Consider the following 23787-nt stretch of genomic DNA (forward strand, 5'->3'; position numbering starts at 1 on the left):
TTTCACATGCGGGCAGAGATTTGCTGGGTCACCCCTCTGTAAGGCCCTGTTTCTGCCATGTTGCCGATTAAAGAAAGGAGAAAGCCAAAACAAAAGACTCTGAGAGACTTGTTATGCTTCCTGCCAAATAGTAATTAATCACTTGTGGCAAGCAACTCATTTTTGCAGTTGCCAGGGGCACTTTTTCATGATTAAGATTAGTTAATCAATCGGACGCATCAGAGAGTGAACTAGTGGTGCTTAAAGTCTGCTCGGTGCTGCGGAGCTCTGGGTACCAGCCAGAGGTAGGGGGCTTCTGCGGGAAAGAGTCCTACAGAGCTGGCACTCTGCGCAATGCATATCACTCTTCTCCACCACTAGTTTTCTGATTTGGCAAACCTCAGCTTGCTTTCCTTAATGTCATGCAGCTCATAATCCACATTAACAAAGGAAAGGGGGGGGGGGGGACTAAGGAGCGGTTATGGTCTAGTGTCCATGCTCCTTACAACAGTATGCTAAACCAAAAAAGGACACTGTCCCTACCGCTGGGTGCAAAAAGTCACCCAGAGCCTTAAAAAAAAACAGAAAGTAAGAGTAAGTGACAGAATCCCAGGTTAAGTGGACCCACGACACAGGGGGGGAGGGGGTACTCTCCCTTGTATCCTTTTTTTTTTTCACACACCCCGAAGGATGTCATGCTTCATCATCTGGCGTTTTGCTCCTCGTAGGGCCGGCGCTGCAATCCCCTACGGGTTCCCCGAAGGGTGCCTTTGTTGGAGATCTTTTTCAAAAAACGCCGGATGGTGCATGTGGGTGTGTGGGGCGAGGGTCCTTTATGAATGATCAAAAAACGAAACGTGCATGGTGATTTAAAATTGCCTATTGGTTACCAAAAAGGAAATACCAAAGTAATGGAGTCCTTGGCAAGTTAAAAACCTGTATCTAATCCCAACACACACAGTAGTGTCAGGGTGTGACTGGTCAACATGTTTCGTGCCCTTATTGTCACAAAGATCATTGGTGGTTCTTCAGGATCAACGGTGATAAAAATATAAAAATATAAGATAGACCCTAAAATTATATACCAGGGCAGAAGGAGCAGCATAGATACCCTACCATGTGGTTACAGTTTATTAGTTGAATCAGCTCCTGATATAGATCTAGGAAAGAAACAAGAAAAAAGTGCATAAAGATCGTGCATCAGGCTGGCTTGATTTAACATCATGTGCCACAATTGTGTGCACACCTTAACACAGTGAAGAAACACTCGACAAACAAAGGACACTGCTACCCTAGTAGGGGTTAAGATGTTGTAAGAGGCAAATTAAACTGATGAGTACCAATAATAATAAAACATGACCTGTCTTTTTAGGCCTCCTCTCAGTCGTGTGGTAGGACCTAGATGTCAAAAAAGGTGCTAACCACAGTATCTCAACCCACATACAACACCATATTTAAATACCAGGAACCTACGTATTCCGAAGGCTACGTCCTCACTTAGAGCCCCACCTGCAGAGGGCGTACCTACCTCTCATTCAGAGGGAGTTTGCTCCAAAGGTCGAGTGGTAACGGGTGCCCAAATCTGAGCCTGAAAGGAAAATATGATATGAAGTGGCATAAGTAAACAGGAGATTATCTCGGTAATCAAAGAAAACTGCTGCTAAACTCTTCACCACCTTCTGGGGGAGGAAGGAGAGCTTGATACTTCACCTCTCAGACCGTGGTCAGTCAGCTGCCTCTTTTCGTTCCGTGACTGCATCAGCCCTCCGAGAGAGGAGGTATGCGATTAGTGGGCCCCATATGTCTTTTGGTCGTGACGATACCGGAAGCAGCTCGGCATAGCACAGTGATTGTTCCTGCCAGGTAGTCAAGACCTGTATCCAGTCCTTAAATTTAGGGGCGCGTCCTCGCCCCAATTTGCAAGCTACTCTGCGCTTGGCTACGAGGAAGTCTAGCGCACAAAACTTTTTATGTATCGTGGGTGCAGCCCATCACCCACGGGGTATCAATGGGGTTGGCTGTAGTTGTAATTCTAACATATGTGACATGCCCTCAAACACCTGTGACCAGTAGTCATAGACCTGTTGACATTGCCATGCTAAATGATAAAAATCCGCCCCTTCCCTTCCGCATCGTGCACACTTGTCCTCCTCTCGTAGCTTAAATTTGTGGAGTTTAGCAAGTGTGTAGTATAATCTATGCAGGAACTTATCATGAATAAGTCTCAGCCGACTGCTAGCAGTAATTGCTTCTGTCTGTGTGAAGCTGAATTCCCACTGCTTGTCTGTTAGGGGTATCTCTAGGTCTTTTTCCCATTGTGCCCGGGCGATTGGGGTGTGAGGTGGTGGCGTCTTTTATGTGTGTTTATAGAGAAGCGAGGTGGCATGTATAGGGGGCTCTGGTTGTAAGATCGCATGCAGCGGTGGCAAGGTAGGTGGCTCTCAAGGGTATGTTGGGATGACAGCTTTCACGCTCTGCCTAAGTCTAATGTACATTAACAGTTCCATGGTAGTAGGTTTTTACGTGCTAAACAATTGCTCCCTGGTTTGGAAAATGCCTCCTATATAGAGCCCTCCCCATGCAGTGTATTTGAGTTTATTTAGCATCCGACGGCATAACCCCTCATAGGTGACCTGTAATGATGGGTGTCGTACCAAGGGCATTTTAGGGGAATACATCAGTGGGACCTCCATTTTGGCTGCAATCTGTCTCCAGGCCATGTTGGTGCAGTCAACCGTGGACGGATCTCGTTCACGACCCTCTCCTGACGTGAACAGGTAGCCCGAGGGAGTTGGACAGGGGCCATATAGCCGTCTTCTACCGGTATATGCAGCATAAAAGGGGGCGGGTGAAACCAATACACTGCGAAGTGTGCTTGGGCGCAAAAGTAATAGTATTCGAAGTTTGGGACTTCGAACCCCCCTTGGGTGTAGGGCAGCATCAGTGTGGTGAGGCTAAGCTGCACCTGCCGTCCCTCCCCAAATCAGCCGGGTGACTTGCATTTTTAGTGTCTTAAAAAAAATCTCCGGGGATTGTACATGATATTGAGAAAAAGGTATAGAAATGTTGGTAAGAGAACCATTTTAACTAGCGAGATTCTCCCGGCCATCGAGAGGGGCAGGGTCAGCCACCGGGTATTGGTGTTTGCCACCTTGTCTATTGTAGCACCATAATTGTAGCTCATCAGTTCCTCTTTATCTCTAGCGATGCGGATTCCCTGATATTTTACTTCATCACATTTCCAGACTAAGCGGTAGTCTAATTGATGCGGTTTAGTCGAATCTGTTAATGGGAATACTGCGGTTTTGGCCCAGTTAATATGAATACCTGAGATGATGCCGAATTTGGTTATTTCTCGCAATACAGGATTAAGGTTATCTCTGGGTTTTTTGATGTATAATGTAATATCGTCTGCATAGAGCGAAACTTTAAGCTGTCTAGAGGGATACACCAACGCCTTTTCTTTATGATGCTGTCTAATTTCCGCAGCCAAGGGTTCTATTGCTGGGGCAAAAAAAATGGGGGAGAGGGGGCAGCCCTGCCTCGTGCCTTTGGAGATGACAAAACTAGCAGATCTGGCTCAATTTAGCAGCACAGTGGCGATTGACTGCCTGCACAGCAACTCCACCCAGCCAAGGAAAGCAGGGGCATTCCCATATACCACAGAGCGCCAATAAGGTAGTCCCACTCCACAGAATCAAATGCCTTGGTGGTATCAAGAAACACCGCCACCGCAGAGCTATTAGGATCTATGTCCTGCAGGACTGCCAATAGCGTTCTAAGGTTGTGCGATGTTGCACGATTGGGGATGAATCCAGATTGGTCCAGCAGGACCAGCCGCTGCATCAGGAGGTTAAGGCAGTTGGAGAGAACCTTCGGTAGTATCTTTGTATCGCAATTTTGCAGCGAAAGGGAACAATATGATTCGCAGTGGAGTGGGGGCTTGTCTGCTTTGAGTAGTGGGGCTATCTGAGCTTCTCTTATGGTTCTCGGGAGGTGACTCTCTTCTCTGGCTTCGTAAAAGACCTCTTTCAGTATGGGAGCCAATTGCACTGCATAGGTCTTTCTTTAAAATTCTAATGGGAGGCCATCCGACCCTGACGTGAACACTGACTTCATTTACATTATGGCTGTGGTAATTTCATCAATTTCTAAGTCCGCACTCAGGAATTCTCGCTTAGTATTACCAAGCCATGCTAGGGCCGTATCCTCAAAGTACTGAGGGAGGTAGAGTGGCTGCCCCCTCTGTGAGGTGTATAATGTTCTATATTAAATCCACAAATGTTTGCAATTGATCTGGGAGGTTTCTGTGAATCTCTCCCTCTGAGTTTTGGATCTCAGCTATGTAGTTGGAGAACTTGGGTGGGCGAACTAAGTTTGCCATGACCTTCCCCGGGTGATCCCCTTCGCCATACACTCTCACTAAATGATATTTCCCCCGGAATTTACATTCTCGTTCCGCTGTGGTTGTATACTCTGTCAACGTTTTGCGCAACTTAGCACAGGTCTCCTCCCCCTCCCCTGTAGAAGCAGGATCTCTCTTGAGTGTTTTAATGTCTCTCTCCAGCCAGCTCCGAATGTCCTTAAGGATCCCCCCAACTTTGAAAATACACCATCCCCTGAACGTAACCTTAAAAGCCTCCCAAACCGTGGTGAGGCTGGGTACTGACTCAACATTGCGCACAAAGAAGTCTTGGATTTCCTGTCCAAGCTCAGTCCTAAAGACCATGTCTATGAGGTGCGTGGGGTTAAGGCGCCATCTGGCATAAGGGGTCTGGCCCACTGGAGGTTTTAACACCAATTTGACAGGCGAGTGGTCCGAGTAGGGAAGTGCAAGGTGGGTTACTGTTTCTACCCAATGTGCCATGCCCACTAAGACGAACAGGTAGTCTAGCCTGGACCATGTGGAGTGGACTGCAGAGTAATGCGTCCCCTCTTTCTGTGTAGGATGTTTGTAACGTCATGTGTCAAGGAGATAGTAGGTGGTCAGCAGGTCAGTGAGCAGCTTTTGAGTGGCCATATATTGCGTTGCAGTAGCTTGGGATCTGTCCATCTGCGGGCACATAGTCGTATTAAATTCCCCTCATATCAAGTAAGTAGAACCAAGAGCCTGGCTCTTACTCCATAGCATATTTAGGGTCTGTGGGTCGTCCACATTGGGACCATAATAATTAGCAAACGTGATGTCTTGTGAAGCCAATCGCCCCCAGATTAAGCAGTACCTTCCCTGAGAATCTACCTCAGTCCCTCCCATCACAAAAGCCACATTACATCTGATAAGGATAGCGACTCCCCTGGAGTACGTGGAATAGGACGTAAAGCAACAGTGGGAGGCCCATCTTGTGGCAAACAGGGCCGTGGTTGCGGGGTCATGGTGGGTTTCCTGCAGTAGGGCTATGTTAATGTGGTGTCTCTGTAGATAGCCTATGACCTGCCTCTTCTTCCATGGGTTATTCAAACCTCAGACGCTCCATGATATGATGAGCATCTTGTTATTAGTGTCTGGAGTGTCCGTCATTTCCCAGCCATAAATAGGTTAGTATTACTCTTGTACTGTAGAGGCTGGACTGCTGAATCAAATCAGGCATTACAGGACAAAGACTGCCTCCCCTGTCCCACACCGACAACCCCAACTGGTCGGGCATTATTACCCTCCCTGATCTGACACAAACTAAAAGCAAACTTGCAATAAAACTTGGAAAAAGTTATATGGGGATCCCCCTCACGGGGGAAATACTAGGGGCCCACGATTTGCCATCTCCCTTCCTTAGTCGCACCCACTTGCCACCTAGTCTTCGTCAGACTAGCAGCGTGCATGGGAGGAAGGTGAGTGACCGGGCGGACCATTAGTCAGAGTCTCTTCATTCCATCCTGTGCTGCCAATATAAACTTCGGTTTTCTTGAAAGAATCCAGTTCAAATACCAAATTTTAGTGCAATAGACGGTCACCTGATGAAGGCAGCAATGCCGAAACGCGCCTAGTCCACTTATACCGCATTGCATCCATCAACTCCACGTCTGTCGTATTTACCTATGGAATCAATTTATTTATGTGAATTTTGTTACATGTATTGTGTGAGATAAATGAACTCTTAAAAAAACAAAAAAACAATGAAAATATGATAATTCAAAACAATAATAAGTTGTATTCAAGAATAAAGTGAAATATACTTTTCCAGATTTATCATTGTATATATATATATATATATATATACAATGATAAATCTTTATATATATATATATATATATATATATATATATATATATATATATATATATATATATATATATATATATATATATATATATATATCCAATTACTACTCCGGTGCTTGAAACCACCAAACGGAGAAAGACACAGACTCCAAAATTGACTTGCTCACTGCTGGCTGCAGTGACTTTTATTAAAGTTGGTGCGAGATGTTGTCAGACAGGATGACGCGTTTCGGCTAACGTGTAGCCTTGCTCACATATCTTGGCTGCTCAGACAACTGCATTTAAATACATTGGTGTAGGTGATCACGTGATTAATGGGACTACACAAATAATGAAAAGTGAAAACATACTGCGATAAAAACTACAAAATTGTTTTCTCTTTGTGACATTGTAAATTCAAATGCCATAAACATTAAACATTTAGCGCTCATGGGCAATGCAAAGTTATTATCTGTACAAATACATTTGTAGTCAAGATGAAAAGAAAGGTTTTAACAATTCTGGCAATAAAGCATTATTTTTTTGTACAAATACAATTCTAATTCAACTATGGAATCAACCAAAATATTTCTGGGGTACCTTGTGATCATATTATGTACATAGTCGATTAAAAGCTGTACATTGTGCTCATAAGAGACTAAAATAATTGCATTTGTATAAGGTTGATCTCTGAGGTGTTGGAAAAACGAGGTTTGAAGCAATTCTGTGCACAAATGCAGAAGATCTATAGCCAACTACCTTAATATTCAATCTTATAATCAAAGCCTTACTTCGACCAAATGTAGCTTTATAGTCAAAACATCAAATACCTATTGGTGACCACAGTTTGATCACGCCTAAGCCTGACAATGTAATCGCAGTATAGACAAACAATACGTGCAAGGTGATACTTATGTGCAAAAAATGTGAAGTTTAAAAAAAAAGTTTTTCCATCATACTAAACCAACAAGTGTGTATCACACACTGAGTTGTGCTGGTTGAGAAGGTTGGGTATAGTTGAATGTTCCATAAAGATGTCCGTCACCATTGGACCTATTTTGGGTCACTTTAAGAGGGTGAGTAGTGACAACTTATAAGGAAACACTTGAGTCAATCAACATGAAAAGATTTCGATCCAGATATAAACAAAAAATATTGAAAAATTATATCAAGAATAGACCAGGTCACAGAAAAGCAATAAATAGTTAACTCGAGATCTACAATCAATTTTACTCATTACGTTAGATCTATTTAATTGGCATGAGCTTTTTGTAATGAGCAGAAAAATCATTCAGTCCTAAAGGATGCATCAAATGTACTGGAATCATAGCCATAACTCTACAGAAAATGATGAATATCTTCACAGATATTTAATCCATTAGGCGTCTTTGAATTAAGTTTGAGAATATATTTGGTCTCAAGTTGTCGAAGCCTTTTCTCGCGATCACCACCTTGTTTGCTCATGGGGACATTGTCAATAACAAAATATTGGAGCATGTTGAGATTACTGCCGTGTTCTTCGTTAATGTGGCGGGCCACCGGGTACGTACTATCAGAATTTACAGTTGCCCGAAGGTGCTGTAATATTCGTTGGTGGACTGGAAGCTTTGTGCTCCCCACATAACGGCGTCGACAGCCACATTGTAACACATAGACCGCATGGTCTGTGCGGCATGTGTAGTGTCCTTTTAGTTTTACCGGGACATCAGAAAAGCCAGTCGTGTATGACTTGATGTTAACACCAAACTTGCAAGCACGGCATGTATTGCATTTAAAGAAACCCAGGCTAGCCGTGAGCCAATTTTTATTGATATCCGGTTCTGGGCTAGTTCTAACCAAATCACTGCGCATTGATCGGGCTTTGCGATATGTGTGGTTAGGTCTTATAGGTAGTGTTTGTGCCAGGACTGTATCGGTGAGTACAATCGGCCATTGGGCATTGATGACACTTTTTATTGCCTTCGCCTGTCTTCTATATGCAGATATGAACCTACAAGATGCCGTAGTGTTGCCTCTAGACTCTGCATTGGATATATCCCCCGCCAGTGTCACTGCTTGAGTCAAGCTCCGATCTTGTGGTGTGTTGAGCAGTTCTTTCCTGTCCCTGGAGTTAGCCTTAGCTAATGCAGAGTCCAACAACTTGGCTGAATATCCACGTTGTAGAAGTCTGCTTTTGGCTGCTTGTTGTGCTGTTGTCATAGCTAAGGGTGTACTGCAAGCTCTCCGTATTCTTAAAAACTCGCCATATGGCAGGCTAGTGATGGTATGTTGTGGTATATATAAAAATATATATATACATATATATATATTTGTATTAGTGGTTACTTTCTACAGAGAGACTTAGAATAGGTTTTGTCCATTGTTTGATTTAAACTAGCTATAGACCTTTATTTAATGGATGAAGAACCCCTGTACCAGGCAGTCACGGCATTGTTGTCAAACAGCGCAGTCCGTCGAGGCGATGTCGTTGATCGGCTCCTGCGTCAGCGTCGAAAGGCAATGTGTCGGTTTTGATCTGTGCAAAGTCATCACAACGTCGATTTTGATAGTTCTGGACAGCAGAAATCCTCTCTCAAGAGCACAGGACTGGTCATGGCACCACTTGGCAGTGCACTACTCACAGATGTCAGAGTCCAGGTGCAGTTGCAAAGAGGTTTTTGATGGCCATGAGACTTAAGATCAAGGGGCAAGCCTTTGGAGTCACTCTGGGTTCAAGTCAGAAGGGTCTAGTCCTTATCCTCAGCATGGCAGAAATCTGCAAGCAGCAGGGCAGCTCAGCAATGCAGAGCGCCGTTCCTTCAGATTAGTCAGGCAATGTGGCAATCCTTGTGGCTTCCTTGAGTTTTTCACTGGTCCAGCAATGTACTGTCGTGGTAGGGTCACAGCCATAATACTTTTAAACATGACTGCCCCACGCATCCTTCCAGTGTTTGTGGCTTTCTAGACAGAATGCACAAAGTGTAGCTCTCACCCACCCCGGATGTTTATTGGAGACAGACTGCAAGTCACACAGAGCAGTAAGTGCAGAGAAATGTCCACTTTCTAAAAGTGCCAGTTGTAAAAAAGGAATGTTAAATCCATCCTTTACCAGTAAAGAGGATTTATATATATATGGATTAAGTTGCATGCAAACTTCTGAAGCTGGAGTATGGATATAAATCTATGACTTAGGATGTTAGTGCATTTCAGAAATGTATTAAGAAACAACACTATTTATAGATTTTTCTTTCTAGATTAGATGTACTAATTAATTATGCCTTAATTATGATCTAAAGACAACGCTCTTTCATGAAATTGTACGCTTGGAGTTTTAAATGCATGGAAATCGACCGCTTGTATGTCATAATTGTAGAATTTTACCATTTTAGAAGCTTATTTACTAAGGCAGAGGAGCGTCACATCACTGCTTTCAGTAGTGTAAATAAAGGAAAAATAATCAGATAATTATTTGTTGTTATTATCATTTTATTTGTTTCTGATGCGACGTCTTGGCGGGCTGCTCTGCTCTCAGAGCAGGGGGAAGGAGTAGTGGCAAACAGTCATGCACGTTTTGCATGTTCAGCACCCAGGCTGCATTACAGCCTGGGTGGAGACCGTGCCCAGGCTCCCATTTCTTGGCTGAGCGCCAAACCACGGCGCTCAGACCAATCACAACAATGCATTGCAGCGTTGTTGCTTCATATTCCGGCCAAGCAGAGGGACAGTGAGAAGAGAGACAATGAAGGAGAGCCGACAGAGGAGAGACTTGTCGAGGAGGTATGTTTTATTTTTTTTATTTACCCCCTCATCTGCAAACCCCACTGCCGCCCCCGACCTGTGCCAGCCACGACTGGGCACAACCAGTGCTGCAGGCCCACTAGTAGCAATTAGATTTCAGATCTTGGGTATATGGTATACCACTTTACAAGGGACTTATAAGTAAACTCAATATGCCAATTAGGTATACACCAATGTCACTATGTTTAGGAGAGAAGCACATGCCCTTTAGCACTGGTTAGCAGTGGGAATGTGTTTGGAGTCTCAAGGCCAACAAAAAGATACAGCAAAAAGCGGAGGTAAGCAGGCAAAATTTTGGTAGAAGACTACCCTAAGGATGACAGGTCTAAAACACTCCTTCCTGCTGTTATGCATCTAGTTACTTTCTACCAAGTTTCCCAGGTCTGTGTGTGACTAATTTGACCAGTCCTATTTTTTTCTTAGAATTCTGGGACTTGTAGTTCTAATTTTATACTAGGTTAAATAAGAATACAAGTCCCAGAATTCTAATTAAAAAGCAAAACTGGACTGGCCTTGCTAACATGGTTCTGGGAAACTTGGACGCCATGCTAGTTGCAGATAAAAAAAAGATAAGAGCAAAACTCTGATTTCTCATGCCCACTACCTTAACACTCCCCATGTGGTTAACACTGCAGTGCATCACTCTTTCAACTAAGCACTCCCTCGAACAGGATCATTTTGAAAACCATATGAAGATAAAGATAAAATTGAACAAACATATCTCAGACAGTTTCAGTCACCATAAACCATACAAATACGCATGTAGCTCAATAAGCCTACAGATTGCTAAATCAGATAATTGCAAGCAGCATCTGGGGATTCATAATTCAAGGCTTTTATGTTGAACGCAATGTGCAATGTACAGGTATCGACTACTACTTTTAAGCAACTCTACATACTCTGTATAAACACCGAATCTATCCTTCTATGATGGTGCCTGTTTGGAAGTAGATATGATGTAATCTAGGGCTTGTAGTCTACCTCCTGATGCAACAAAAAGTGGGCCTGCCATGGCCCACCCTAATGCACCCTTGACCCATCCAGATCAAAATTCCTAGAGCCGGGCCTGTTTGAATCCCATTTTAGTTCAAATCGCTGAAGCTAGATATTAGGGCCTCTCATGTAGTTTCAGGGATAACAATTGCAAATGCTGACAGACAACTCTACAATAATATATTATATCAAAAGAAAGTGGGAGTATTCTTGAATGGTCTGCAAGAATAAAAGCATAGCAGCCATATGGTCGTGTGCTACATACATAAATGTTGTCAATTAGCAGTTAGTCTAGTTTGGACTAGTCACGTAGCGTGGGAGTTCCAAACCACGAGTGGGAGCTGCTACAAGTCGGTAAAAAACCTTTGTGACATGGTGTCATAGCAAGTACCGTATTTTCCGGCGTATAAGACGACTTTTTAACCCCTTAAAATGTTCTGGAAAGTCGGGGGTCGTCTCTTACGCCGGATGCTAAATTTGAAGGAATGTTTTCATGTGTTTTTACATAGCGCGGACTACACCCGAAGGTGTCAGACTGCTTCTGCATTATATAAAAATGGGCTGATGTGAGCAACAATAACAATGGACAAATTACAAAAGCAAACATTAAGTTACATGGATTAAAAGTGACAATAGCGAGCAACCAAAATACATGAGGTAGCAATCGGTACATTCCTGGAGAAAAAGTGATAAGTGTGCAGGTTACAAAAGCATACAAAGCATACAAAGCATACAAAGTATGAGCCAAAATAAACTAAAATACATTCTCAAAATGGCTATGCAGGACTGCGATGAACTGCACTGGGCACTGGAAGTGGGGGTAGTCTTATACGGCGAGTATAGCACGAAACCTACATTTTAATAAGCAAAGTAGGGGGTCGTCTTATACGCCGGGTCGTCTTATACGCCGGAAAATACGGTAGCTTGACCCCCTTCAGGCTGCTTTAGGAGCCATAATCCACTTTGCTCTGTCATGCGCAGAAAAATGGCTCACACACACGTAAATTGAAAGCTTCAGAGAACAAATGATTTAGCGAAATATGCTAATCTCTTCCTAAGGCCTGAAAGAAAACAGTTCATTTTAAGATAACTGTCACTTTGTTTTGAACATTATGAGCTGACAGGTAAATACTCCCTCCTAACCCCCGAGTTTCTTGCTCTTTTGACTAGGAAGACGACCACAACTACATCCGCACTTTTTAGAGTGGTGCTAGTTTTGAATCCTCGTCACACTTGGGCAACATTAAAGTGAGAGGATTGTGGTAAATCTCCCTGCACTCGTCCAGTGGGGTACACATTTTTCATATATTACCCCTCTCTCCTGGGCATGGTGATGGATGGTGAGGAGCCAATTGGATGGTGAGGAGCCCAATTACCGTTCCTAAGCATTAGAAACGAGGCAAGGAGGGTGTCTAGACAACAGCAGGATGTGAGTGAAGGCATTTGTTTTTTGGATCGTCTTTGCATTTTGTGTCTTTTTTCCCCGTTTTCCTATTGCTCCTCCTTCACTATGTTTGGTGACATATATATGGAAAATGATTATCTAGTCCCTATGACAGAGTGGTACATGCACATTGTTTTCTTTCAGATTTTTTGCGGATTTGTGTATTTTCCTTTCATTATTAATTCTAATCTATACACCACTGACGCATGGGAACTGGGGACTTGCATTTTGGTTTATTACGTTAAAGTGGCTTGACGAAATTTCAGCAAATAAATAGAAGGCCTTGAGTAATGCTAAGTTTGCTATGCCTTTCAAGTTTGGTGGGTTTTTGTTCAGCTGTTTTTGAGCTTTTGCAGAATTTGTTGTAAGCTTTTTTTAGCCCTTCCAACCTTTTTTCTTGACGTAGGCATAGTCCGGTATTTTGAGACCCTCCTTCCCCACACCCAAATGCTTGTCCAATCCGCAATAAATTTAGCTCTCTGAAGGCGAAAGCATTAAATACAGTTTACACCAATTTTGTGCATATTGGGTCAATTGCATTAAAGTGTTAGAAGAAGTTTTTTTCTATGTGAACAGGTTACAACAAAAACTACAGAGGCCATAATGTAATATACTCTCACTCAGAATAATCGGTATACTCATTTATATTCTTCTTGAGAGAAATGTTTACAATGACTTTGTAAGAAAACTAGTGTTCTGTGGCAAAAAGATAACGATAAACCATGGCTACAGAAAAACAGAAATGTACATTCAATAAACCAAAAGGAGAAAACGTTTTTAGTAGGTCAGTCGGTCGCCTACAGGTTGTTGTAATCTTTGGATGTAGATACTGTCTTGACGTAAAGACTGTGGTGATGAGGAAGTATTGTACTCTATTAATGGTTTTGCATTACGTTTTCTACGTTTGTAAATATTGTTTTTGACTATGAACAATTTTCATTGAGTGAGGCAAACTAAAAATGGTAACCTACATCCTAACAGACATATGTTTTTCTTTATTTATGAAATGCATACAGCATGCACCTGGTCATAAGGATTGCCCTTCTGTGTCCATGGCATGTAGTCCTTTTAACGTGGTTGCCAATGCGATGTTTTTCCTCATGTTCACTTGTAAACCAGCCTAACACTGATTCTTTCAGTTTTTTATTTTTGCAGTTTTATATAGCGCCAACACCACCCGTAGGGATTGGAGTGCATTACTATAGCACCAGTTCCTTCACACAAGGGCACATTCATTTTTTTACGTACAGGGAGATTGTGATTTGCCCAGAATCAAGGATGTGAAGCCAACGCTGAAACTCGAACCCTGTTTCCCAGCTCCATAGTCGGCAGATGTGGCCTTTAAGCTACCTCCTCTCCCAAGAAGATGCCACGTTCTCTCCCTAGCCTCGGCCTCTGTTCTACATTTTGTGATTTTGGCCAAATCACTTAATCTCTCCTTTACAGCCAGCATTTGTTGTAGGTTGCCCCTTCACCTCCCACCTGCAGCTGCTTGCCCCGCTGAACTCAGTTGCACAGATCCCCTCCTCCCCTGACTCCGATTTTCATTTTTTGTGTGTGTAGTTTTATATAGCGTCAACACCATCAGAAGATATTGAAGCACTTAACATTAGCACCAGTTACTTTTCTTGTGCAGTTTTTTATAGTGCCAACATCACCCGAAGGTATTGGAGCACTTTACATTAACACCAGTTACTTTTCACATGGACACTGTAAACGTAGGAAAATTACTTAATCTCCCCGTGGCAGCCTGCATTTGCTGTTCGTTGATCTCCCACCCATTGCTGCTTGCCCACTTTGAACTACCATTGCACGAATCTGCTCTTCCCCCAGTTCCCCATCTCCCCTGATTCTGGTTTTCACATTTATTTTTTGTGCAGATTTATGTAGCTCCAGCGCCACCAGAAGGTATTGGAGCGCTTTACATAAGCACTAGTTGCTTTTTTTGTGCAGTTTTATATAGTGCCAACACCCTCCGAAGGTACTGAAGCGCTTTACATTATTACTAGTTATTTTACACAAGGATGTTTTCATTTTTGTAGGTTGGGCGAGATTGAGTGAGTTGCCCAAAATCAAGGATGTTAAGCCGAAGCTGAAACTCGAACCCGGTTTACCAGCTCCATAGTCAGTAGCTCTGGCCCTTACGTCATATCCTCAACCGAAAGGATGCCATATCATCTCTCTAGCCTCAAGCTCAGTTCCAGATCACTTAATCTCTCTGTTTGTAAATAGAGCAAGCACTGCTAAAGCCAGTATGCTTTGCCTCTGAGGAGTTTATTGTTTTAGGTCTCGGCTGGACAGTACATGCGCTGGTCAGCTAGAAAGCGCATGCGCTGTCTTCAAGAGATGTGTTGTGTGGACTTATAGGCTTCCCATCTCCTACCATTGGTAAACTTCAACGTCGCACTCATTTGCTTTGATGCCATTCCTTCTTATTGTGTTTGGACTTCCCAGAGCGCATGGACCAAAGTACACGTCTCCTTACACTGCTCCCGGTTTGCACAGCAAATTTCTTCTTTGTTTTCAAGCACTTCATATGAATGCTTATGTTTTCCTAGGATGCTTGATTCCGGTCCAGGGAAGACATGGCTTGGCAGTTCGGGCTGGACCGAGTGGGACGGTATGCTCAGAAGTGAGTCCCGCGCTCTCCACACCACTGGAGTCAAGCTATCCTGGCTGTTGACGGCTGATAGCCAGAAACCGGTCCTCGGATGCTTGATTCCGGTCCATGGAAGAAATGGCTTGGCAGTTCAGGCTGGACTGTTCCCATGAGGCACATGGTCAAGGCTGATTTGCATATGGCCATGTCTGAACTGGGGTGGTGTGGAGTGCAAAAAAATGATGGATTTAGACCCAGATCTCTGTACTGGGGTGAATGTATGACATTATTCTGCATTTTGTCCATCAACTGTTGTTTTTGCATTTGTCACCCCGAGTGGGACAGATATACTCAGATGTGAGTCCCGTGCTCTCCACACCACTGGAGTCAAGCTATCCTGGCTGATGACTGCTGATAGCCAGAAACTGGTCCTAGGATGCTTGATTCCGGTTCAGGGAAGACATGGCTTGGCAGTTCGGGCTGCACTGTTCCCATGAGGCACAGGGTCAAGGCTGATTTGTATATGGCCATGTCTGAACCGGGGTGGTGTGGAGTGTAAAAAAACGATGGATTTCTCTGTACTGAGGTGAATGTATGACATTGTTCTGCATTCTGTCCATTAACTGTTGTTTTTGCATTTGTCACCCTGAGTGGGACGGGTATGCTCAGACGTGAGTCCCGTGATCTCCACACCACTGGAGTCAAGCTATCCTGGCTGATGACGGCTGATAGCCAGAAACCGGTCCTAGGATGCTTGATTCCGGTCCAGGGAAGAAATGGCTTGGCAGTTTGGGCTGGACTGTTCCCATAAGGCACATGGTCAAGGCTGATTTGCATATGGCCATGTCTGAACTGGGGAGGTGAGGAGTCCAAAAAAACGATGGATTTAGGCCCAGATCTCTGTACCGGGGTGAATGTATGACATTGTTCTGCATTCTGTCCATCAACTGTTGTTTTTGCATTTGTCACCCCGAGTGGGATGGGTATGCTCAGACGTGAGTCCCGTGCTCTCCATACCACTGGAGTCAAGCTACCCTGGCTGATGACGGCTGATAGCCAGAAACCAGTACTGGGATGCTTGATTCCGGTCCAGGGAAGACATGGCTTGGCAGTTCGGGCTGGACTGTTCCCATGAGGCACAGGGTCAAGGCTGATTTGCATATGGCCATGTCTGAGTGCAAAAAAATTATGGATTTAGACCCAGATCTCTGTACTGGGTGAATGTATGACATTGTTCTGCATTCTGTCCATCAACTGTTTTTGCATTTGTCACCCCGAGTGGGACGGGTATGCTCAGACGTGAGTCCCTTGCTCTCCACACCACTGGAGTCAAGCTATCCTGGCTGATGACGGCTGATAGCCAGAAACAGATCCTAGGATGCTTGATTCCGGTCCAGGGAAGACATGGCTTGGCAGTTCGGGCTGGACTGTTCCCATGAGGCACAGGGTCAAGGCTGATTTGCATATAGCCATGTCTGAACTGGGGTGGTGTGAAGTGCAAAAAAACGATGGATTTAGGTCCAGATCTCTGTACTGGGGTGAATGTATGACATTGTTCTGCATTTTGTCCATCAACTGTTGTTTTTGCATTTGTCACCCCGAGTGGGACGGGTATGCTCAGACGTGAGTCCCGTGATCTCCACATCACTGGAGTCATGCTATCCTGGCTGATGACGGCTGATAGCCAGAAACCGGTCCTAGGATGCTTGATTCCGGTCCAGGGAAGAAATGGCTCGGTAGTTCGGGCTGGACTGTTCCCATGAGGCACAGGGTCAAGGCTGATTTGCATATGGCCATGTCTGAGTGCAAAAAAACGATGGATTTAGGCCCAGATCTCTGTACTGGGGTGAATGTAGGACATTGTTCTGCATTCTGTCCATCAACTGTTGTTTTTGCATATGTTTTCAGGCCGTCTCCCTTGTACACATACACCCATACCACAAAAATGCATGTGTATGTACGTAAACAAATGCTTTCCTAGAAAAAGTTGTTAAAACACGAATAGCACTTGTTTTTTTTTTCATGATCTGATGGTATTGGAGCAGTCGCTCCATCTTGCCATAGCGCAAGCACAAGCTGATTGTGTCGGAGTGCTCAAAGTGCTCACTATTCACATTCCACACTGACAAATTCCTTTTTGTCACTGACCCAGCTTCAGTTAAGTAATTGTTTTTACCCCTTTATTGTTGTTTCTTCCCACCATCTCCCATTGTTGCTTGACCAACTTCCCAATCCTTCCTGTTTCCCTGCTTGACCCGTCACCCCACCACCTCCAATGTCGCTGCTGCTTTTATTTATTTTTTTGTACGATCCAGTGGTATACGGTACGTCATAGCGCTTTTTTGTGTTAGGAGTGGCGGCACAATAAACTCAATATCAGTTCGAAGAGACTTGGCATCGGCTCAGCATCCTGTAATTCTGGGCTTTCAGTGACTTTCAGCCATACTGAACAGCAGATGTGCTGCTAGACAACATGGCTAAAAGCCATTCAAATTGACAAGGCCAATAGTTCAGGCATTGTCAAGACCTTTTGGCTTTGCCATTGCTTGTTTCCCACAGGACTTAATTGATTGTAGGCCAATTATTTTAGGCCTAGGATGTGTGATGGTGACTCTGTCATATTCTCCCACTCCCTCAAGTTGGTTGCATCAGGAGAAGGGGAAGATTCAGGATGAATGTGTTTATGAGAATGGATGGTTAAACGATAATTGAATGGGGCTGATCTGAAAGTTCTTGCCAGGGCTGATTTTGGTTTCCATTCGAGCCCTGATAGAATGCATGAAGTGTACAGGAACATTGATTATTGATGGAGGAGCTAAGTTGTAAGCCTTTGCCTGAACGGAAGATGGTGGATGGCTAGTGGCATTGCAATGGGAATTGCTTTCCAAAATTTACTGGCAATATAAGCATAAGAATTTCCACCCATATGATTTGGAAGGACCAAGAAATGGGAAAAAGTAGAGTTGAGGGCATGATTAGGCAAACACAGAGAGAGCATATTGTGATGAAAGCTTGACTATGGCAGGTGTAGAGAATCTTAAGGACAATGCATTTTGAAACCGGAAATTAATGCAGAAATTGAAAAGGTGAGAGATAAAAACCTAGCACAGAAGACCTAACTGTGGCCTTGCAACAGGTTTTGAAAGACTCGTATTCTACTGAGTTCGTCGGTGACTCCTTTAATGGAAACACTTCCAACACAGGCTAAAAGCAAAAACAAGACTCATCCAACTGTATACCCACACTGAGAAGTGTGTTCTCTCTTAGGCAAGCGCTTCAGTGCTCCTCATATGGGTAGTAAGGTCTATACTAATACTATGATGCAATACAATACACTTTCCAGAGAGACCCACATATAAAGCATGGTAGTAATCCACCCGAGTTGTTGCGTGCTTATCTAGGTTCCTGATCGATACTGTGACCTTATGCCCCTATTCGGCTATAAATCCATTTATTCCCTATATTGGCATAACCGTTCAAGTGCGATTTTCTGTAAAGTCATCTCTGGCCTCACACGAACAGAGCCACATTCCAGCATGACTCTCTGCTACTTCCTTTGCGACCAATTAGTGCAATGACAGAGCAACAGTCACTATCTGATATTCCTAGATAACACTCCGAGTTCTTCAACAAGATAAAAACTTAGCAAACCTGGAAATCCCCGCTTGCTATGTTTTGATTAGTAATAGAACTCTAATGAGCAACTGATAACTGTCACTTCCTAGTGACATCTTTAATTGACGTCTTATGTCCAGCAAACTTGCGTCAAACCCGGCACCTGTCAGGTATAAATATTACCAACGTTGCCTTAAGCAATGCGAAGCTGTGAGCGAAGCTGTGAACTGTTAGCTGTGAGCGAATCTGTCGCTGCAGCCTGCTATCCTGTGGTGGTGAAGCTGCTGATTACCATTATCGCCGCTACAGCGCGAACTATGGTACAGTACGCTTGAGGAGTCGTGCAGCCGTCCTCTGCGAAGACATCCAGCCGATTCCAGCTGCCCGCGGACGCTGTCACCCCTCCTTCCTCGACGCGCTGAGAGAAGCCGCTGCATTTCTCGTGCAGAGAAATCCAGTCCCGGCGCTTCCAGTTTACCCTCGCAGGTGACTGGGATATCGAGAGAGACCCCTGAAGGAGATACCAATCCTCCATCATTCTATTCAGAGGTATGGTGTTGACTAAACCCTTAGACGAGAATTCTTGAAACAAACCTTGGCAAAACCAACTTAACTTAAGCTACTTACTTACTCCCCCTTCTCACGTGTTAGGCTTAGGTCAGGCACACTGGGGTAGGCTTAGTTAGAAGCACCAGTTGAGTATGTTAGCCTAATGTATATATGACTGTATATAAGTTTTATTACTTTTAAACCATTGTATGGCTAAGAAACCATATCAATGCTTTTACAGTTCTATTTCGCAATACTTATCTTACTGTACGTACTTTTTATAATAACAGTTATTGCAATTGTGGCAATACATTTCTCTTGTACGAGAAGAAAGACTGTTCAATAAATGTTAACCCTTTATTGATACACGCCCGTCTCTCTATTCTCTACATACTGTGAAAGAAAACTGCACTAGACTGACTGAGTGAAATCTATGTCTATTGTTTCACACGACCCTAGAGATCGACTCTTGATCTGAGGAGCAAAGTTGTCATGTTGCACGGTTGTTGGAAAACTGAATCCCTTCTTGTCTGTGCCAAGGAAGCTGATCACTTCCTATGCAGAGAAGAAAGTTTCCAGTGACCTCTGAGCTAGTTGGTAACACAACCCAATTAAGTTTAGCATAGTCAGTGGAGGCCTGGAATATAAGCAGTTCCACGTCGATACTACTGTTTATGTTATTCCAATGCGCAGGGCCTAGTGGGAAACTAGGAACTACACTACATGGCGCCCAACGTTTGGTAAGGCGATAAACTAACGCAAGACTTGTAGAGTAACTCAGTCGTGCATATTTCACACCCCTTTCTCCCGTAAATACTCCAATAGACGTCTGGAGTGGGTGAAAGGTTAAAATCCGCCCGACCTTAGTAGGAAGAGATTCCTATGTAAAGCTCTGGTTTATTCAACGTTGAAGGATACAGTGTTCCAAAATATTGTGCACCTAATCTTTGTCTCCTTGGAGACCTACTCTGCAAAAACTGCATTTTTAAAGAATGTCAGTACAAAACAACGGCACCACTGGGGCCGCAGTAGATGCGACTCAGCAAGGTCCCGAATACACAGACCCGGGTGCTATTATCATCCCGGTCCAGTTAAGAAGATCTATAACGTTAAAACTTATAGAAAACGGACTGCCACCTCAAGGTGGTACAGTAATTTTCGTGATAGAGGCTCACGAGTATCGGCAGACAGAGGTATTCTATTCATGGATAAACTTTCCAGCGGTAAACGCTATAACACAAGAGTTTCACTATTACAAAATAGAGGAACCTCCGGATGAGTACGCCCCTTTCGAGGAGGTTGAAATTCCACTTAAATTTCAAGAGCACCTGCTCTGGTTTAATGGCGCCCTAAAACATAATGATCACATAACTAGGCTCGGTCCACTAGGTAGACCAGGAGCCACGTGGCTGGTTCTAGCCAGCTACACACCACATCCTGACATTGCAAGAATGTCTAGAGAAGAGCTGTTAGAACAGCTAAACACATTAATTAAAATACATAGGCAATTAGTCCAATATGTAATACGGACTGCAACAGTCCAGCCAGCTGTTAATTCACACCAGCTGACCCCTCATCAGGGGAACACAAATAAAATTACACCACAGAACATACAGTCATGTCTTGGTAAAACACCCGTAAAACGGGAACAAATTCCTTTCTGGTTAGCCCAGAAAATCACTCAAATAGAGGCAGTATTTCCTGATACTACCCCTATTGAGAAACACAGAATCTTGACCATCTGCCTTCCTATGGGAATCGCACCACACATGGAGGACTGCGACACTTGGGGTACAGTCTTTGCTTCCATTTACACAAAAACACACGGTGTTCCGTCTATGGCGGTAATACCAGAAGTGCTAAAACAGATTCAAAATGAATTCGGTCCAGAGCCCGCTTTAAATCTAGGTATGAAATTACTGAAAGATTTCAAGCAGGTCACGGCTATATTATTAGCCAACATAAAGGGAGAAGCAGCATCTGTGGCGATTCGCCAGAAGTTGAGGGAAACAGATATAAAAGATCCTGTTGAGCTTGCAAAAATCATAGAAAAGTGCTATGAAGAATTAGGTAGAGACAGCTTGGGTGGAAAACCAGTTAAGCCCCAACTGCTCGAAAATCCTGAAAAATTATTTATTAAAAATAATTTAAACACTCCTAAAAAGAGCTGGGATGGAAATAAACAATCCACTCCCAAGGAAAAAGTTTTCCAGTCCAGAGGAAGGTCTCCTCGGCGGAGGGAAAGAACTCCGACTCGAGAACGCCAGTCTCCCCAGCGGGAACCCTCTGAGAAAAGATATAACCTTAGAAATAGGGATAATCTAAAAAAACCTGATAGATATCAAAGTATTGATACACGTCCCTCTCGATCTCTTCCACAGAATTCGGAAAGAAGAGGACGGTCAGACCCAGGAGAGCACACCAAGTCCAAAGACAAGGAACCTGCTCAAAATAAGAAATCTCAATTTCAGAAAAAGAAGGTAGCCAGTATTAGAGTAATCAACCATGCCGAGAATACTGAGGACACAGTTGAAAAACGGGGAGTGGGCATTGACAATGTTGGACAGTGCAGCAGAAATCAGTATAGCGTGCAAGATCTTGATGAGTCATCTGGAGACAGTGGACACGAATGAATACATTCAGGTTGAAACTGCCGACACCAGACTTAGCGAGCCCCATAAAATATACGAAATAACATTGCGTATAGAGGGTGATAAGACTAGGAAAATTAAGGGTCTATTTTGGGATAAGCTCTCAAAAGGCTATGATATTCTGTTAGCTGAAAAAGATTGGCCCCCGGAGTTTGTCAGGGAGTGCCCTCGTGGCGAAGAAGTGATTATGCCTGCCTTCTCGAATCACATACCGATTAACAAAAAATACACATATGCAAGGAAATGGGCAGTAGCCCAGGCACCTGCATTGTATAAAAATCATGTAGGATGGGATGAGGATTCTCCGCCTCACAAAATCCAACTAAAAAGTGAACCAACTGCCCAACGGCAGTATCCCATAAAGCAAGAAGCTAAAAAACAGGTCAGGGAGATCTTAGATCAACTTGAGTACCAGGGGGTGATTGAAACATGCACCTCTCAAATGAACAATCCTTTGTTTCCTGTCTCCAAGCCAGACAATTCATATCGTCTAGTTTTGGACTACAGACATCTTAATACATGTTGCAAAACCTTTGCGGTACAAAACTCGCATAGTGCAGCCCTAATGAATAATATAGTTAGGAAAAAATACAAAACGACATTAGACATTTCTAATGGTTTCTTTTGTCAAAACATTGCACCGGAAAGCAGATATTTGACCGCTTTCTCCGCATTGGGGTCGCAGAAAAAATTCTGTCGACTCCCACAGGGGTTCAAGAACAGCCCAGGACTATTCTCAGCTAGGGTAACAGAGTTACTACAAATCTATGATGATGAAGCATTATCTTACGTAGATGATATCTATCTCACTGATGACGACTTGGATACTCACTTGAAAAGAGTGAACACCATTATACTTGGGTTCGCAGCAGAGGGTTACAAATTCAACTTTAAAAAGTCCCGAATTGCCCATCTGACAGTACTATTCTTAGGGTACGAATTATCAAGTGAAGGGAAAAGCCTAGCGGACAACTTCTTAGAGAAGTGCGCTGTACTCCAAGCTCCAAAAACGCTGAAGAATTTACAATCCATACTAGGTTTTCTGAATTTCGGAAGAACTTACATCCTAAATTACGCAGAGAGGGTTAAACCTCTCTACGAACTAATAAAACCTGATTTAAAACAAATCAATTGGACTCAAAAACACACAGAAATGTTGAGATCACTGCAAACAGACATGTTAGCAAAAACAAAATTAGATACACGTGACAACAGGATCGATCTTGTAATCCGAGTCATCCCAGGAAGATGCGGATTCACGTACCTAACCTCTAATTAGGGAGAAAAGGTACCTATTTCAATTAAATCTCACTTGTACACACAAGCAGAAAAAACATTCAGTCGCACAGAAAGAACTGTGAACGCAGTGCAAATTGCATTAGCAAATGAAAGAGAACTAGCACACGGCAAACAGATTAATATCCTTACAGCGGAATCCGCCTTCGAAGCGCTATTCAGCCCAGTAAACCTGCCTACAGTGTCACTGGATCCGGAATGGATACAGTGCATAGATTCTCTAGGAGCGGAAGATGTGAAATACTATTTCGCCCCGCAATACGAAGAACTGAATGATTTAGATTATGAAGAAGAATATCCTCTGCCAATCGAAATCCTGCCTCTCCCACAATACGCATGTATAATCTATACAGATAGCTTTGTACAGCATTTTAATGTAGAGAGTAAATCCTACGATGCAGCATGTGCGATTATTAAAGGTCGTTGGCTGTGCGGTAAATTCAGACCGAAAGTAACAAAAACTGAATCAGTAAAGTACTGTTCCGTTCAAAGAACTGAGATCAGATCTTTAAAGATGGCGCTCGAAAATGCAGAACGCGAATTCCCCACACTTATCGTGTGCGATTCTCATTTTTGCGTCAATTCTTACAACAATAAACTGCAGAGTTGGATCGAAAACGACTACAAAGATGACACAGGTGCCACAATAAAGCATAAAAAGCTCTGGAACGAAGTAGCTCTTTTACACA

General features: G+C 43.5%; 1 protein-coding gene across 2 annotated transcripts in view; it reads left to right on the plus strand.

The window, feature by feature from the left end:
- Nucleotides 1–23787, plus strand: part of PPP4R4 (protein phosphatase 4 regulatory subunit 4) — a 1899245-nt gene that overhangs the window by 400641 nt on the left and 1474817 nt on the right. The gene's annotated exons all lie outside the window — the stretch shown is intronic.

This window comes from Lissotriton vulgaris, chromosome 9 (assembly GCF_964263255.1).
Source record: "Lissotriton vulgaris chromosome 9, aLisVul1.2, whole genome shotgun sequence".
NCBI lineage: Eukaryota > Metazoa > Chordata > Amphibia > Caudata > Salamandridae > Lissotriton > Lissotriton vulgaris.